Below are 18,400 nucleotides of genomic sequence, written 5' to 3' on the forward strand. Positions count from 1 at the left end.
TTCGGGTGAAGAAAATTTAGGTGCATATCAATCATGATATTAGCCAAGATCACAAATGTCTATTGCTAATGTTTTATTGCTACTCTAGGTGCAAATATTCGCTGTCTCTGTTGTCTCCGCCCTTGTGGCCAGTAACCTTTTTGCCGAACATGCTGTAAAAAACAAGGTCAGCAAGAAGGACGACGTAAAAGACGTTTAGGCGCGCGGAGGCATCCAAGGTGGTGGCCAGGACTCGGAGGCGTCGGTGTTCTGGGCGCAAGCGTGGGCCCCGGTCCGGTCGGCCCCGGTCTGCCTGGAGCTGGCCTTGATGGAGTTCGTGTTGGGGCAGCTGCTCTCCGGGGAGCTGGTACAGCTGGTGGCGGTTTCTGGGCCGATGCTAACGATGGAGCTGGTCTCGGTGGTGCTGGTCTTACCAGTGCTGGCCTTGGATGCCCCGCCCTCATTGGCAGTGGAGTCGCGGGTCCACGAGCTGAGGTCCCTGTAGTCGTCATCACGACACGACTCCGGGAAACCGGTCCTGGAAATGTCATCGCTGGCGGTTTCCACTGAGGACCCGGCCTTTTGCTGAACCTACCCCGTAAAGGTACAAGGGTGGTGCATCTGGGCACGACCAGGGATCGCGAGAGTTCGCTGGCAGAGTTTCAAGCCGCTACGTAACGCATACAGTAACAACCGCGCTTACAGCCACTGCTCGGGGTTCACTTTTGGCGATAGCAAGTGCTTCGGCTAAGGCCATTAGCAGGGCTCGTCCGGATTAAACAACGGCGCGTCCGAACACAACGCCGTCTTTGGGCAGTCCTCGTTCGGAAAGGAAGCCACAGTTGGAGTTGGTGGCGGTGGTGTGCGTGACTGAAGGGAAGAACTTCTTTAGGGCACCACAGTCCCGCTTGAGTGGTGATTGAGGCATTGATCAAGTAGAGGAGACACTGCGAGCTAAGTTCATATATTATTGATATGGTTTTCTCAGGAGCGCGGAGACGAGGTCACACTTAGAGCGCAGCTCTTAAGCACCCGTTCCTGCGTTCGGCGTCGTAGTCGGCGTGGGCGTAGTCGTCGGCTTTTTCGGCGTGAGTGGCAGAACGAAACACGACCTGGAAGGCGGCTGCCATGGGAAGATCCCGGATATTGTCAGTGTTGGAAGCGGTGGCAGGTCTCAGTGTTGGCAGCTGGCGTGTAAAGATCTGCGTGGAAATTTTTTACCTACCGACTATCGCAGTCATCTGCAATTTTTTTTGAGACTCTTGAAGAGTGAGCTGTGCAGCCGGGCTGGAACTTGCCTTTTCGATTGCAGAAATTTGTTTTTCTGGTCATCATGCTGTACTCTGCACCACACTCTAGTGCGCAATGAAGTATCTTTTTTCTGAAAACCTCGTCGTTCAATTGTATAGGCTATTCGGCCACCAAAACTTTAATATGTGGTCCTTGCGTTTATCGCTTGGTTATTTAATAAAAACTAGTGCTCTGTAGCAGGTAGCGCGCAGGGGTTTCTTGATGTCCTTTTTTGACAAAGAAATTTTCGGCAATCTGTTCTAGGGCGCCGTGCGTGACCGCAGACTCTGCCTTCTTTCCTTGCAGGACCTTCTGGAATCGAGCTCGGCTTCGGAAGACATTCTGCATCTGAGCTCAGTCACTGGGATCTTATGTTATAGCGAATAAAGTTGCCTTTCGGCTTCAACTTTTTGGAGGTTGTCACATAAAATTGCTTCTGTAAATGAAGGTTATAGGGCCTTTTTTTATCTGTTTTTTTATTGACGCCCCTATTTTCAGCGCTGCACTTTTTTTTGCTATTCATTACCGTGTACAACGTGATGTTTAAGTAAATCGAATGAAGTTGTACGCAGTTGAGTGTTAAAAGTAGTAAATTTCCGAAAAATGCTATTGGTTCATGATACGAAATGCAAGACGCTGGAGTGATTTTTGTTATGGCCGCTATTTACTACGCCTTGCTGCTTTCCTGCGTGAAAAAACCCGCTGTCTGCCGTATTGCACTCTTCCCGAATTTTACGTACCGGCCACTTGACTGATGGCGCGGCAGTGGAAAGTGGTCCGTCCATATATGCTTGCCCCTCCACTCATCGTGGAGTCCATAATCGGTGTAGGCTTGCGCTGACTCTAGTTCCCGCGAACGCGCCGCTCTCTTGTAGGCAGCCTTGTCCGGTCTCATCTGAGCGCGTATAGCTGGCGTCGGAAGGGACACGTGCTTCTCGTCGCGACTTCTTTCGGATTGCAGGATGCGCTGCTGTTCCCGACGGTTCCTTGAAGGTACAGTGTCGGGTCGAGGGTAGTTTTTCGACTGCGCACAAAGGTAATGTTCCTGACATCACTCTTCGTTTCCGACTATCCGTTGATCATCACCTGCACTGTAGCGCCTCTCTCCCCAACGGCTCTCCACTTTACCCACAGTCTGGCGCCCACCTATGCCTGCCTATTACTAGCCACAAAGCCCCGCACCGTCCTCCGCATGGCATGCTAATGTATTGACCTCTTACAATATTTTTCTTTTTTGAACAAGTGAAGTATTTTCTCACCCAGCACCACACTAGAAAAAATTTTCAAGGTACACGTTCCCGACGTTGACGGGGTCAGCATTATTATCGGTTCTCCATTGTGATGAAGTTTATTAGAGAGCTGCAGTTGATAATAGCCCTCATCTGTTATCAGCAGGCAAGAGTACTGCCTCTGAAGTTTTATAATGACACACCCTTTGCGGTTCCGGCGCCTAAACTGAAAGGAGTTCAAAATTTCATGCATTCAGGTCAACAACACAGCAAGGAAAAATGCTCTTCTTCTCTAACGGATGTTTGGTCACGTGAAGTTTCGGGTGAAGAAAATTTAGGTGCATATCAACGATGGTATTAGCTAAGATCACAAATGTCTTTTTATTGCTACTCCAGGTGCAAATCTTCGCTGTCGCTGTTGTCTCCGCCCTTGTGGCCAGTAGCCTTTTTGCTGAACATGCTGCAAAAAACATGGTCAGCAAGAAGGACGACGTAAAAGACGTTTAGGCGCGCGGAGGCATAAATTATAAATTCATAAATTCATAAATTATAAATTCATAGCAGCCACCTTTAAACGCACAGTTTCTCGTGCGAAAGAGAAATATGACTCTGAACATTTTGATTTTCTTTCAAAGTCAGGCAACCGACGGGCATTATTTGGCTTTTTACGGTCCAGGAAACAGGTCCTGCCTTCTCGTGATTTACAGTCATTAGTTATGTCTCCAAAGGAAGCTATCGAGGTGGTTGAATCAATTGCCGCGGGCTTGCATAAGCGGTTCTCGTCTCTATTTCCTTTGCGTCCCATGTTGTTTGCGCACAGGAAGCCAGATAATTATTTCACTAAAGTCACTCTTTCGGAGCTTTCTCAAGTTGTTCAAAGATTACCAGCTTCTGCTTCCGGTCCTGATGGTGTTACTTCAAAGATGCTCAAGATTCTATTTGAGGCGTCTCCGAACTCTTTGTTACACCTGGTCAACTATTCTTTCAAACTCGCTTGGATCCCTTCTGAGTGGAAGCTGGCCAAGGTGATCCCTTTACTTAAAAACCAGGGCGGAGGCTATGAATTGGAAAGTATTAGGCCTATTTCTCTAACATCAAACGTGGTAAAATTAATAGAAAGGGTGTTACTTATGCGGGTTTCTGCCTTTGTGGACCGCAGAACTATTCTCAGCCCGTGTCAACTCGGCTTCCGGCCGCGATGTTCGATATGGAATGCACATGTAGATCTTGAGAGTCGTATTCTTCTAGCTCGTCGTCAACGCCTGTATGCTGCTTTGGTTACGCTCGACGTCTCTAACGCTTATGACAGTGTAGAGCATTCCATCCTAATACACAGGTTACAGTCCCTCCAGTTTCCGGAATATTTAGTTGCTTGGATATCTGCGTTTCTCTATAACAGGGAATTCTTCTGCGTCCATAATGGGGTAAAATCCGAGAGGTACAAACAGACGAGAGGTGTTCAGCAAGGAGCTGTCCTTTCGCCTGTGCTGTTCAATATTCTCATGAGCTCCATTCCTCTCCACCACCATGTTCGCACTTACGTCTATGCGGACGACATAGCATTTTTTGCGGCTGCGCCTGATATACATTCCCTCTATGATCAGTTGCAATCATATTTGAGTTCTCTTGAGCTCTGGTTGAGCAGTTTACACCTCTCATTAAATGTTAACAAGTGTGCTGTCCTTGTTTTTCCTCTACAGGATCCTGTCGTGCTCTCTCTTTCATGCAAATTTCAAGCAATTCCTCAAGTTCGATCCCTAAAATACCTGGGCGTCATTTATGACGACAAACTCACCTGGCGGCCTCACATTGACCATGTTGCTGTAAAAGGGACTCGTGCCGCAGGCATGTTACGGAGGTTATGTAGTCACAGGTGCGGCATGCGCAGGGATACGCTCCTAATGATTTACGTATTGTATGTTAGGCCAATTTTAGAATTTGGCTCTGTGTTGTTTTCAGGCTCGGCTTCATACAAACTTCGTCCTCTCATCCTTTTGGAGAGGGAGGTGCTTCGGATGTGCCTTGGCGTCCCCAAATTCGTGGCTACCAATGTGCTGTACCTTGAGGCCCGCATTCCTCCTCTTTTAACCCGATTTCACTTTCTAACTGTGCAGACTTTCCTCAAAATTTTTGAATCCCATTTTCACCGTTCGCAAAGCATTTTCTGTTGCCAGCCGACCTCCTTTTTTGGTGTCCACTGGCCTCGTTTTCATACCCCACAGGTTGTGTTCGTGCAAAGGCTGCTTGAGCCTTTAAACGTGCAGATTTACAACATCCTTCCAGCATTAAGCAGTGGGTCCTCTGTCCACATTGTTTTCGACAACATTTTTCCTCAAAACGCGAAACTTTTACCACCCCGTATTTTAAATGGTCTATTAGAGGATCATTTAAGGTCCCTACCTACAAAAATTGCAATAGCAACCGATGCCTCTCAGTGCAACGAAAAGGCAGGGGTGGGAATTTACTGTCCGAGTTTAGACTGGTCCTTTTCGCTGCGCCTTCCGGATTACACCCCTATTTTTCAAGCTGAGTTTCTGGCAGTAGTTCTTGCTCTGCGCAAGCTTGATCCTTCTATTTCTGCAGTGGCAGTCATTACCGATTCTTTATCTTTGTGTTCATCCCTCGCGTCGCATGTTGACTGTCCCACTTTAAGCACTTTTTTATCGCTTCTTCCTTCGCATTTGAGCCTTGTTCACTTGATATGGGTACCCGGCCACAGCAGCGTAACTGTCAATGAGATCGCGGATAACCTTGCAAAGGCTTCCCTAGGCGGCCCTGTGTTGCCCATCATCCCGGCTACAGCGTATATCACAGCATCTAGGTTCCGGCGTCGAGCGTTATTAAGCGTGCAAGACACAACACTTTTAACATCGGTGGAATATCAGCATCTGAAATATTCATGGAGCAGGAAAATTTGTCCATCTCGGCAGCTAGAAGTATCTCTGACGAGGTTGCGCTGCCGCATCCCCCCTCTAAATTTCTATCTGCACAGATCTGGTTTGGCGCTATCTCCCCTCTGTGCATTTTGCCGTGAGCCTGAATCTATCGATCATTTTTGGCTCCATTGTCGTCGTTTCACCTCTTTGAGAAGAAGACTGCTGGAGTTGCCCTTACAGCAACTTGGCCTCAGTTTGAGCAGCCCACACTTGCTATCATTTGGTGCCACCACACTTGGGTTCAGCCACAGGTCTGTTTGTGATGCTGTTCAAAATTTCTTGCTAGAATCTCATCAACTACCTTGCTAACGCTTTCAGTATTTTCTTTTTATGCTTCATTTTTTTTTTCTTCGAATTATTCTCTTTTCTCTCTTTCTCTCTCTCTCCAATCCAATCTCCTTTATATATATATATATATATATATATATATATATATATATATATATATATATAGATAGATAGATATATATATATTATGATTATTATTATTCTTATTATTTGTTTTCAGTTTTGTTGATTTTTTTTTTCATTCTCTCCGTGCCCTTCTTGTGGTAGACTCCCCCGGTGTTCCTCTCCCGTGTGGTTTCCTTTTGCCTTTACTACGTACAGGTGAATACCAACCTTTTCCACCCGATTCTTGGCCGATCCCCCAGAGTGGGTATGTGCCATTCTGTCGTAGGCTACAACAACAACAACATCCAAGGTGGTGGCCAGGACTCGGAGGCGTCGTTGTTCTGGGCGCAAGCGTGGGCGCCGGTCCGGTCGACCCCTGTCTGCCTGGAGCTGGCCTTGGTGGAGTTCCTGTGGGGGCAGCTGCTCTCCGGGGAGCTGGTACAGCTGGTGCCGGTTTCTGGGGCGATGGTAACGATGGAGCTGGTCTCGGTGGTGCTGGTCTTACCAGTGCTGGCCTTGGATGCCCCGCCATCATTGGCAGTGGAGTGGCGGGTCCACGAGTTGTGGGCCCTGTAGTCGTCATCACGCCACGACTCCGGGGAACCGGTCTTGGAAATGTCATCGCTGGCGGTTTCCACTGAGGACCCGGCCTTCTGCTGAACCTACCCCGTAAAGGTACAAGGGTGGTGCATCTGGGCACGACCAGGGATCGCGAGAGTTCGCTGGCAGAGCTTCAAGCCGCTACGTAACGCATACAGTAACAACCGCGGTTACAGCCACTGCTCGGGATTCACTTTTGGCGATAGCAAGTGCTTCGGCTCAGGCCACTAGCAGGGCTCGTCCGGATTAAACAACGGCGCATCCGAACACAACGCCGTCTTTGGGCAGTCCTCGTTCAAAAAGGAAGCCGCAGTTGGAGTTGGTGGCGGTGGTGTGCGTGACTGAAGGGAACAACTTCTTTAGGGCACCACAGTCCCGCTTGAGTGGTGATTGAGGCATTGATCAAGTAGAGGAGACACTGCGAGCTAAGTTCGTATATTATTGATATGGTTTTCTGAGGAGCGCGGAGACGAGGTCACACTTAGAGCGCAGCTCTTAAGCGCCCGTTCCTGCGTTCCGCGTCGTAGTCGGCGTGGGCGTAGTCGTCGGCTTTTTCGGCGTGAGTGGCAGAACGAAACACGACCTGGAAGGCGGCTGCCATGGGAAGATCCCGGATATTGTCAGTGTTGGAAGCGGTGGCAGGTGTCAGTGTTGGCAGCTGGCGTGTAAAGAGCTGCGTGCAAATGTTGGACTTACCCACTATCCCAGTCATCTGCAATTTTTTTTGAGACTCTTGAAAAGTGAGCTGTGCAGCGTGCTGGAACTTGCCTTTTCGATTGCAAAAATTGGTTTTTCTCGTCATCATGCTGTACTCTGCACCACACTCTAGTGCGCAATGAAGTATCTTTTTTCTGAAAACCTCATCGTTCAATTGTATACGCTATTCGGCCACCAAAACTTTAATATGTGGTCCTTGCGTTTATCGCAGGGTTATTTAATAAAAACTAGTGCTCTGTAGCAGGTAGCGCGCAGGGGTTTCCTGATGTCCTTTTTTTACAAAGAAATTTTCGGCAACCTGTTCTAGGGCGCCGTGCGTGACCGCAGACTCTTCCTTCTTTCCTCGCAGGACCTTCTGGAATCGAGCTCGGCTTGCTGAAGACATTCTGCATCAGAGCTCTCCGGGGAGCAGGCCGAGCTGGCGCCGGTTTCTGGGGAGATGGTATCGGTGGAGCCGATCTTGGTGGTGCTGGTCTTACCAGTGCTGGGCATGGCGTATAGCTGGCGTCGGAAGGGACGGGTCGGGTCGAGGGTAGTTTTTCGACTGTGCACAAAAGTAATGTTCCTGACATCACCCTTCGTTCCTGACGATGCGTTGATCATCACCCGCACTGTAGCGCCTCTCTCCCCAACGGCTCTCCGCTTTACCCACAGTCTTGCGCTCACCTATGCCTGCCTATTACTAGCCACAAAGCCCCGCACCGTCCTCCGCATCGCATGCTAATGTATTGACCTCTTACAATATTTTTCTTTTTCGAACAAGTGAAGTATTTTCTCACCCAGCACCACACTTGAAAAAATTTTCTTAGTACACGTTCCGGACGTTGAAGGGGTAAGCATTATTATCGGTTCTCCATTGTGATGAAGTTTATTAGAGAGGTGCAGTTGATAATAGCCCTCATTTCTTATTAGCAGGCAAGAGTACTGCCTCTGAAGTTTTATAATGACACAGCCTTTGCGGCTGCGGCGCCTAAACTGAAAGGAGTTCAAATTTCATGCATTCAGGTCAACAAGACAGCTAGGAAAAGTGCTCTTCTTCTCTAACTGATGTTCGGTCACGTGAAGTTTCGGGTGAAGAAAATTTATATGCATATCAACCATGATATTAGCACAGATCACAAATGTCTTTTTATTGCTACTCCAGGTGCAAATATTCGCTGTCACTGTAGTCACCACCCTTGTGGCCAGTAACGTTTTTGCCGAACATGCTGTAAAAAACAAGGTCAGCAAGAAGGACGACGTAAAAGACGTTTAGGCGGGCGGAGGCATCCAAGGTGGAGGCCAGGACTCGGAGGCGTCGGTGTTCTGGGCGCAAACGTGGGCGCCGGTCTGGTCGGCCCCGGTCTGCCTGGAGCTGGGCTCGGTGGAGCTCCTCCTGGGGCAGCTGCTCTCCGGGGAGCAGGCGCAGCTGGCGCCAGTTTCTGGGGCGATGGGATCAGTGGAGCCGATCTTGGTGGTGCTGGACTTACCAGTGCTGGGCTTGGAAGCCCTGCCCGCATCGGGAGTGAAGTCTCGGGTCTTGGAGTTGTGGGCCCTGGAGTCGTCATCACGCCACGACTCGGGGGAACCGGACTTGGAAATGTCATCGCTGGCGGTTTCCACGTTGGACCCGGCCTTCTGCTGAACCTACCCCGTAAAGGTACAAGGGTGGTGCATCTGGGCACGACCAGGGATCGCGAGAGTTCGCTGGCAAAGCTTGAAGCCGCTACTTAACGCATACAGTAACAACCGCGCTTACAGCCACTGCTCGGGATTCTCTTTTGGCGATAGCAAGTGCTTCGGCTTAGGCCACAAGCAGGGCTCGTCCGGATTAAACAACGGCGCGTCCGAACACAAGGCCGTCTTTGGGCAGTCCTCGTTCGGAAAGGAAGCCGCAGTTGGAGTTGGTGGCGGTGGTGTGCGTGACTGAAGGGAAGAACTTCTTTAGGGCACCACAGTCCCGCTTGAGTGGTGATTGAGGCATTGAACAAGTAGAGGAGACACTGCGAGCTAAGTTCGTATATTATTGATATGGTTTTCTGAGGAGCGCGGAGACAAGGTCACACTGAGAGCGCAGCTCTTAAGCGCCCGTTCCTGCGTTCCGCGTCGTAGTCGGCGTGGGCGTAGTCGTCGGCTTTCTCGGCGTGAGTGGCAGAACGAAACACGACCTGGAAGGCGGCTGCCATGGGAAGATCCCGGATATTGTCAGTGTTGGAAGCGGTGGCAGCTGTCAGTGTTGGCAGCTGGCGTGTAAAGAGCTGCGTGGAAATTTTTTACCTACCGACTATCGCAGTCATCTGCAATTTTTTTTTGAGACTCTTGAAGAGTGAGCTGTGCAGCCGGGCTGGAACTTGCCTTTTCGATTGCAGAAATTGGTTTTTCTGGTCATCATGCTGTACTCTGCACCACACTCTAGTGCGCAATGAAGTATCTTTTTTCTGAAAACCTCGTCGTTCAATTGTATAGGCTATTCGGCCACCAAAACTTTAATATGTGGTCCTTGCGTTTATCGCAGGGTTATTTCATAAAAACTAGTGCTCTGTAGCAGGTAGCGCGCAGGGGTTTCTTGATGTCCTTTTTTGACAAAGAAATTTTCGGCAATCTGTTCTAGGGCGCCGTGCGTGACCGCAGACTCTGCCTTCTTTCCTCGCAGGACCTTCTGGAATTGAGCTCGGCTTCTGAAGACATTCTTCATCTGAGCTCAGTCACTGGGATCTTTTGTTGTAGCGAATAAAGTTGCCTTTCGGCTTCAACTTTTTGCAGGTTGTCACATAAAATTGCTTCTGTAAATGAAGGTTATAGGGCCTTTTTTTATCTGTTTTTTTTTATTGACGCCCCTATTTTCAGCGCTGCACTTTTTTTTGCTATTCATTACCGTGTACAACGTGATGTTTAAGTAAAACAAATGAAGTTGTACGCAGTTGAGTGTTAAAAGTAGTAAATTTCCGAAAAATTCTATTGGTTCATGATACGAAGTGTAAGACGCTGGAGTGATTTTTGTTATGGCCGCTATTTACTACGCCTTGCTGCTTTCCTGCGTGAAAAAACCCGCTGTCTGCCGTATTGCACTCTTCCCGAATTTTACGTGCCGGCCACTTGACTGATGGCGCGGCAGTGGAAAGTGGTCCGTCCATATATGCTTGCCCCTCCACTCATCGTGGAGTCCATAATCGGTGTAGGCTTGCGCTGACTCTAGTTCCCGCGAACGCGCCGCTCTCTTGTAGGCAGCCTTGTCCGGTCTCATCTGAGCGCGTATAGCTGGCGTCGGAAGGGACGGGTCGGGTCGAGGGTAGTTTTTCGACTGTGCACAAAGGTAATGTTCCTGACATCACCCTTCGTTTCTGACGATCCGTTGATCATCACCCGCACTGTAGCGCCTCTCTCCCCAACGGCTCTCCGCTTTACCCACAGTCTGGCGCGCACTTATGCCTGCCTGTTACCAGCCACATACCCCGCAGCTCCCTGCGCGTGGCATGCTGACCTATTGACCGGTTAGAATATTTTTATTTTTCAAACAGTGGAGTGTTTTGTCGCCCAGCACCACATTTAATATAATTTTCCCAGTACACACTCCGGACGTTGAAGGGTTCAGCATTATAATTGGTTCTTTATTATGAAGAAGTTTATTAGAGAGGTGCAGTTGATAATAGCCCTCATTTCTTATCAGCAGGCAAGAGTACTGCCTCTGAAGTTTTATAATGACACACCCTTTGCGGTTCCGGCGCCTAAACTGAAAGGAGTTCAAATTTCATGCATTCAGGTCAACAACACAGCTAGGAAAAGTGCTCTTCTTCTCTAACTGATGTTCGGTCACGTGAACTTTCGGGTGAAGAAAATTTATGTGCATATCAACCATGATATTAGCACACATCACAAATGTCTTTTTATTGCTACTCCAGGTGCAAATATTCGCTGTCGCTGTAGTCACCGCCCTTGTGGCCAGTAACGTTTTTGCCGAACATGCTGTAAAAAACAAGGTCAGCAAGAAGGACGACGTAAAAGACGTTTAGGCGGGCGGAGGCATCCAAGGTGGTGGCCAGGACTCGGAGGCGTCGGTGTTCTGGGCGCAAACGTGGGCTCCGGCTGGTCCGCCCCGGTCTGCCTGTAGCTGGCCTCGGTGGAGCTCCTCCTGGGGCAGCTGCTCTCCTGGAGCAGGCCCAGCTGGCGGCGTCTTCTGGGGCGATGGGATCGGTGGAGCCGATCTTGGTAGTGCTGGTCTTACCAGTGCTGAGCATGGAAGCCCCGCCCGCATCGGGAGTGAAGTCGCCGGTCTTGGAGTTGTGGGCCCTAGAGTGATCGGCACACGAGTACTCGCAGGAGCCGATCTTGGAAGTGGCATCGGTGGCTGCTTCCACCCAGGATCTGGCTCTTCTGCTGAAGCTACCCCGACAAGGTACAAGGGTGGTGCATCTGGGCACGACCCGGGATCGGGAGCGTTCGCTGGTGGAGCTTCAAAACGCAACTTTAATGCCTACAATCACAACCGAGCTTGCAGCCGGAGCTCCGGATTCTCTTCTAGCGATAGCAAGAGCTTCGGCTAAGGCCACAAGCAGGGCTCGTCAGGATTAAAAAACGGTGCGACCGGACACCACGCCGGCTTCTGGCAGTCCTCGTTCGGAGAGGGAGCCTGAGTTGGTGTTGGTGGCGGTGGTGTGCATGGCTGAAGGCAAGAACTTCCTTAGGGCAGAACAGTCCCGCTGTTGTGGTGATATGGGCATTGATCAGGTAGAGGAGACACTGAGAGCTAGGTTATTATATTGTTGATATTTTTGTGTCAGGAGCGCAGAGAGGAGGGCACATTTTGAGTGGAGCTCTTAAGAGCCCATTCGTGTGTTCCGCGTCGTAGACGGCGTCGGCATCGTCGGCGTAACTGGTTGTTCATATGGGAGAGCGAAACGCGATCCGAAAGATGGCTGCCATGGGAAGATTACTCATAGTGTCAGCGATGGCAGCGATGGCAGCTGTCAGTGGTGGCAGCTGGCGTTTCAAGAGCTGCCTGGAAATTGAGGGACCTACCGACTGTCGCAATGATCTGCAATTTTTTTTAAACTCTTCAAAAGTGAGCAATGGAGCCCTGCTGGCACTTCCCTTTTCGATTGCAGAAATTGGTTTTTCTTTTCGTCATGATGTAGTGCATAGCACTTTCCGTGTCGCAATGCAGTATCTTTTTTGGGGGGAACCTCCTCGTTCACTTATATATGCCTGATGGCCAGCAAATCTTTAATAAATGGTTGTACCGTTTATCGCTGGGTTATTTATTAAAAACTAGTGCCCTGTAACAGGCAGCGCGCAGTGTATTCTTGATGTCGTTTCTTTGACAAAGAAAATTTCGGCAATCTGTTAAAGGAAGCCGTGCGTGACCGCTGATTCTTCTTTCTTTTTCTCGCAGAATCTCCTGGAATCCAGCATTGCTTTCTGCGGCCCATTTGAATTGCAGCCCCGTCAATCGGATTTATGTTTTCACGAATAAAGTTGCTTTTCGGCATCTAGTCTTTGCAGCTTATCACATAAAATTGATTTTGTATATGCTGGTGATAGTCTTTGTTTTGTATATGTTGTTTTTTTATGGAGGCACCAATTTCCAGCCCTGCACTTCTTTTTGGTATGCATTAGCGCACAACGTGATCCACAAGTAAAATAAATGCAGTGGTACACAGTAAAGTGTTAAAAACTGTTAAATTTCCGAAAAATGCTACTGGTTCATGATACGAAATGTGAGACGCTGGAATGATTGTCGTTATCGCCGCTATTTGCTACGACTTGCCGCTTTGCTCCGTGAAAAAAAACCCGCTGTCTGCCGCACTGCACTGTTCCCGAGTTTTACGGACCGGCCACTTTTGACTGAGGGCGCGCCAGAGGAAAGTCGTCCATCCATATGTGCCTCCCTCGCCCCTCCTCGTCCTCTCCGCAATCCGTGCAGGCTTGCGCTCACCCTTCTCCCTGCAAAGCGGTGCTCTATCTTGTAGGCAGCCTTCTCGGGTCTAATCTGAGCGCGTCTAGCTGAATTCTCAAGGGACAATCGTCTCGTCGCCATTTTCTTCGAGGACAGGATGTTACAGCTCTTTCGGCGGTTTCTTGAAGGCACGGTGTCCGGACGACGGGAGTTTTTCGACTGCGCAGAATGGTAATGTCCCTGCCATTACTCTTGTTTTCGGACGATCCGTTGATCACCACCCACACTGTAGCACCAGTCTTTCCGACGGCTTTCGGCTTTGTCCCAAAACCTCGCGCCCACAAATGCCGGCGTCTTATCAGCCACTTTGCCCCGCACCGTCCAGCGCGTCGCATGTTTACCTATTGACTGCCTACAATATATTTTTTTTCAACAAGTGATGTGTTTTCTCGACAACACCACACTTGATACAATTTTTCTTAGTACACATTCCGGACGTTAAAGGGGTCAGCATTATTATCGGCTCTCCAATATGATGAAGTTTATTAACAGTTCATAATACTCCGCATATCTTCTCACCAGACAACAGTACTACCTCTGAAGTTTCATGACACACCCTTTGGGGTTCTTGTGCCTGAGCTGAAAGGAGTACAAATTTCATGCATTCAGATCAAAAACACAGCAAGAAAAAATGCTCGTCTTTTCTAACATATGCCTGGTCATGTGAATTTTTGGGGTAAAGAAAGGTTCGATGCCTATCAACCATGATGTTAGCTAAGATCAGAAATGTGTTTTTATTGCCACTCCAGCTGCACAGCTGGTCTCGAGGGAGCTGGCATAGCTGGTGGCGGTTACGGCGGCGCTGGTCTCGCAGGATTTAGTACCGGTGGTGCTGGTTTTGCCACTGCTGGGCTCGGAAGCCCCACCCTTAACGGTAGTCGTGATATCCAAAATGTGATATTCAAGTAAAATAATTGAAGTGGTACGCAGTTGAGTATAAAAACTATTAAATTTCCGAAAAATGCTACTGGTGTATGCTACGAAATGCAAGACGCTGGAATGATTTTCGCTATGGCTTCTATTTGCTACGCCTTGCCGCTTTGCTGCGTGAAAAAACCCGCTGTCTGTCACACTGCACTCTTCCCGAATTCTACAGACCGGCCACTTGACTGAAGGCGCGGCAGAGGAAAGTGATCCGTCCATATGTGCCTGTGTCTTGCTCGTCGTCGTCTCCACAATCCGTGCAGGCTTGCGCTGACACTTGTCCACGCGAAACCTGCGCTCTCTTGTAGGCAGCCATGTCCGGTATAACCTGAGCGCGTCTAGCTGGCATCAGAAGGGACACGTGCGTCTCGTCGCGACTTCTTTCGGGTTGCAGGATGCCGCTGGTGTTGCCGACGGTTCCTTGAAGGTACAGTGTCGGGTCGAGGGTAGTTTTTCGACTGCGCACAAAGGTAATGTTCCTGACATCACTCTTCGTTTCTGATGATCCGTTGATCATCACCCGCACTGTAGCGCCTGTCTCCCCAACGGCTCTCGGCTTTACCCACAGTCTGCCGCCCACATATGCTTGCCTGTTACTAGCCACAAAGCCCCGCACCGTCCTCCGCGTCGCATGCTGATCTATTCACCTCTTACAATATTTTTCTTTTATGCGAAGCATACTACTTTAGCTACCACTTCAGCCCTTCACCGTGGTTATGCGCCTCCAAATCACGTGATACATGACGTCACACCACGTGACACGATGACGTCATGACAGTAGAGAAACGGGGGCCCACCTCGCACCGTCGCTGTGGTTGTGCGCCTCCAAATCACGTGGTACATGACGTCACACCACGTGACACGATGACGTCACGACAGTGGAGAAACGGGGGCCCACCTCGCGCCGTCGCTGTGGTTGTGCACCTCCAAATCACGTGACACGTGGCTCGTATTCCCGACCTTAAAGGGACTATGAAACAAATTAATTGAGATTACGTAAAGATAGGCAATCCATCACTCGTCACCCCAGCGAAAGAATTTTCGAGCTAGCATGAATAACAACGAAGTTATAGACGATTAAAAATCACGCTCCTCCTTTCCCCCCTCAACTCATACGCGCGGAGCACCATGAAAAAATAAAGAAAACAGCTCCGGGACTGGGCTCCGCCCATGAATACGTCATTCGCTGACGTTCGGTTTACGGCTTCCGGTTGTAGCACTCCTGAGGAGCAGCGTGCGTCGGCAGCGTCTCTCCGGTCTCGGCGCTTTCTTTGCTCCCGAACTCCCGGCAGAAAGAGGCGGCAGAGGTAAATTGGAAACATGCGTGAAGGCAATGCCCTGGCCCGCGATTGCCCGAGGGGGTCGCGCGGTGCCTCAAGCAGACGATTTTCACCGCTACCGGAAGTGTGCCCGTGACGTCGTAGCTGCCGCGGCTCGAGCGAATGACAGCATGTGGTGGCCTACCGACGTCATGGGACTAGTGACGTCTGTTTTCCCGGTTTTGGTTTCAAAATCGCTCCCTACAAAGACACCAATCGGCCCGCGAATTTTAAAAAACGCGATTTTTAAAAAGCCATAATAAATTGCCGGCTCAGTTCCGAAGACTCATACTTGGTGTCAGTGCTTCTGAGCATAACTTCTAACATTTACAAGCGTCTTTTAATTCTTTTCATGGTCCCTTTAACTCTCGTTTTCAGCTATTAACTGTCAGGACTTTTACGGGCATTTGAGTCTGCTTCTGGTGTGGCTACACCTATTTTTGTTCCCCACCCGGCTCTCTTTTTTAGTCATCATTGGCCAAGGTTTCGCCTCCCTCAGGTCATTTTTACTAAAACCTTTTATCGGTCATTGGTATAGATCTCAGTTCTGTGTGTAGAGTAGGTTCTGCAACGTCCCCTGTGGATATTGCTTTTGATTATATTTTCCCACCTAATGCAAAGCATCTGCCGTCCAGGACCCTACTTAGTGTCCTCTCAGAACACCTTGACTCTTTCCCCCACCACAGTGTGATTGCTACAGATGTGTCCGGGGCTGGCCAGAACGCAGCCGTTGGCATTTTTTCTGAGGATCTCTCTTGGAGTTATTCACTTCGAGTCCCGGATTACACTCCCATATTTCTAGCGCAGTTTATGGCTCTTGGGTTGGCTGCTTTAAGGATTCCCCCCAGTGTCTCAAATGTGATCTTCCTGTCAGATTGCCTCTCTGTGTTGTTGGCGCTGGATTCTAAACGGGACGATCTATTGAGCCGCTCATTGAAGTCTTTCATTCCTGGATGGGTGAAAGCGGTGCGCTTCGTCTGGATCCCAGGTCACTGCGGTATTTGTCAAAACGATGCAGCAGACTTTTTAGCGCGTCTAGCTGAATCCTCAAGGGACAAGCGTCTCGTCGCCACTTTCTTCGAGGACAGGATGTTACCGCTCTTTCGGCGGTTTCTTGAAGGCACGGTGTCTGATCGAGGCGAGTTTTTCGACTGCGCACAATGGTAATGTCCCTGCCATTACTCTTGTTTTCGGACGATCCGTTGATCACCACCCACACTGTAGCACCAGTCTTCCCGACGGCTTTCGGCTTTGTCCCAAAACCTGGCGCCAACAAATGGCGGCTTCTTATCAGCCACTTTGCCCCGCACCGTCCAGCGCGTCGCATGTTTACCTATTGACTGCCTACAATATATTTTTTTTTTAACAAGTGATGTGTTTTCTCGACAACACCACACTTGATACAATTTTTCTTAGTACACATTCCGGACGTTAAAGGGGTCAGCATTATTATCGGCTCTCCAATATGATGAAGTTTATTAACAGTTCATAATACTCCGCATATCTTCTCACCAGACAACAGTACTACCTCTGAAGTTTCATGACACACCCTTTGGGGTTCTTGTGCCTGAGCTGAAAGGAGTACAAATTTCATGCATTCAGATCAAGAACACAGCAAGAAAAAATGCTCGTCTTTTCTAACATATGCCTGGTCATGTGAATTTTTGGGGTAAAGAAAGTTTCGATGCCTATCAACCATGATGTTAGGTAAGATCAGAAATGTGTTTTTATTGCCACTCCAGCTGCACAGCTGGTCTCGAGGGAGCTGGCATAGCTGGTGGCGGTTACGGCGGCGCAGGTCTCGCAGGAGGTAGTACCGGTGGTGCTGGTTTTGCCACTGCTGGGCTCGGAAGCCCCGCCCTTAACGGCAGTCGTGATATCCAAGTAAAATAATTGAAGTGGTACGCAGTTGAGTATCAAAAACTATTAAATTTCCGAAAAATGCTGCTGGTGTATGCTACGAAATGCAAGACGCTGGAATGATTTTCGCTATGGCCTCTATTTACTACGCCTTGCCGCTTTGCTGCGTGAAAAAACCCGCTGTCTGCCACACTGCACTCTTCCCGAATTTTACGGACCGGCCACTTGACTGAAGGCGCGGCAGAGGAAAGTGGTCCGCACATATGTGCCTGTGTCTTGCTCGTCGTCGTCTCCACAATCCGTGCAGGCTTGCGCTGACACTTGTCCACGCGAAAGCTGCGCTCTCTTGTAGGCAGCCATGTCCGGTATAACCTGAGCGCGTCTAGCTGGCATCAGAAGGGACACGTGCGTCTCGTCGCGACTTCTTTCTGATTACAGGATGCCGCTGGTGTTGCCGACGGTTCCTTGAAGGTACAGTGTCGGGTCGAGGGTAGTTTTTCGACTGCGCACAAAAGTAATGTTCCTGACATCACTCTTCGTTTCTGATGATCCGTTGATCATCACCCGCACTGTAGCGCCTGTCTCCCCAACGGCTCTCGGCTTTACCCACAATCTGCCGCCCACATATGCTTGCCTGTTACTAGCCACAAAGCCCCGCACCATCCTCCGCGTCGCATGATGATCTATTGACCTCTTACAATATTTTTCTTTTATGCGAAGCATACTACTTTAGCTACCACTTCAGCCCTTCACCGTGGTTATGCGCCTCCAAATAACGTGATACATGACGTCACACCACGTGACACGATGAAGTCACGGCAGTAGAGAAACGCGGGCCCACCTCGCACCATCGCTGTGGTTGTGCGCCTCCAAATCACGTGATACATGACGTCACACCACGTGACACGATGACGTCACGACAGTGGAGAAACGGGGGCCCACCTCGCGGCGTCGCTGTGGTTGTGCATCTCCAAATCACGTGACACGATGATGCTACACCACGTGACACGATGACGTCACGGCAGTGGAGAAACGGGGGCCCACCTCGCGCCGTCGCTGTAGTTGTGCGCCTCCAAATCACGTGATACATGACGTCACACCACGTGACACGATGACGTCACGACAGTGGAGAAACGGGGGCCCACCTCGCGCCGTCGCTGTGGTTGTGCACCTCCAAATCACGTGACACAATGATGCCACACCACGAGACACGATGACGTC

This window comes from Amblyomma mixtum, chromosome 3 (assembly GCF_055824585.1).
Source record: "Amblyomma mixtum isolate Tamu chromosome 3, ASM5582458v1, whole genome shotgun sequence".
Taxonomy (NCBI): domain Eukaryota; kingdom Metazoa; phylum Arthropoda; class Arachnida; order Ixodida; family Ixodidae; genus Amblyomma; species Amblyomma mixtum.